Below are 784 nucleotides of genomic sequence, written 5' to 3' on the forward strand. Positions count from 1 at the left end.
CCCGATGCAAGGTTCTTAAAAACTAGTCTTTCAGATGCTGTGTTAGATGTAGGCCTAGACAGGGAGGGTGGGGCTACTGTTGTTGTCTTGCTAAATGTTCACACTGCCAAACTGCTTTCTAAATACTTATGTTTATACCTACAGAACTACACTGCTCTCAACTCTGGGCAAAGAAACTTCCTTTTGCAGTAGGTAGTGGTTATTCCAGAAGCTGATAACTGGTCAAATCACCAAGTATAAATAATTTCAAGTGCTCAGACATGGATGGGTCATCTATACCAACATCCCACCATCAGGGAACTTTGAGGACTGGACAGAAGGAATGTCAGAACCAGTAGATTGGGAGGAGGAGAGCTGTTCAATGCTGACTTCTGAACATCATGGTTGTTGTACTCATCAACCCACAGGGCCTAGAGTTCCCTGCACAGGACCTGTCTAGGAAGAAGATACTCAAAGTTCCAGCCCCTGAGACCTCACCCTTACCAGATGAGCTACTGACAGTAAATAAACCACTAAAAGGAAAAATGGAGTCTCTTTTGGAGATGGCCACTGATAAGGTTGTTCATGCACCTGTGGATGGCCATGGAGCCATGCACATATTGGAAGCACTGACTGGACTCATGAGGCTAATAGTAATAACAACAACAATAATAACAACAACAACAATAATGACAATGATAATAATAATAAAGACATGAAGTTGAGAGGGAGATTGTGGTGCTAGGAGTTGGAGGGAGGTAGTGACAGATGGCTATGATCAATACGTATTATAAATGTATGAAAG

Source organism: Phodopus roborovskii, unplaced genomic scaffold, assembly GCF_943737965.1.
Source record: "Phodopus roborovskii unplaced genomic scaffold, PHOROB, whole genome shotgun sequence".
Classification (NCBI taxonomy): Eukaryota; Metazoa; Chordata; class Mammalia; order Rodentia; family Cricetidae; genus Phodopus; species Phodopus roborovskii.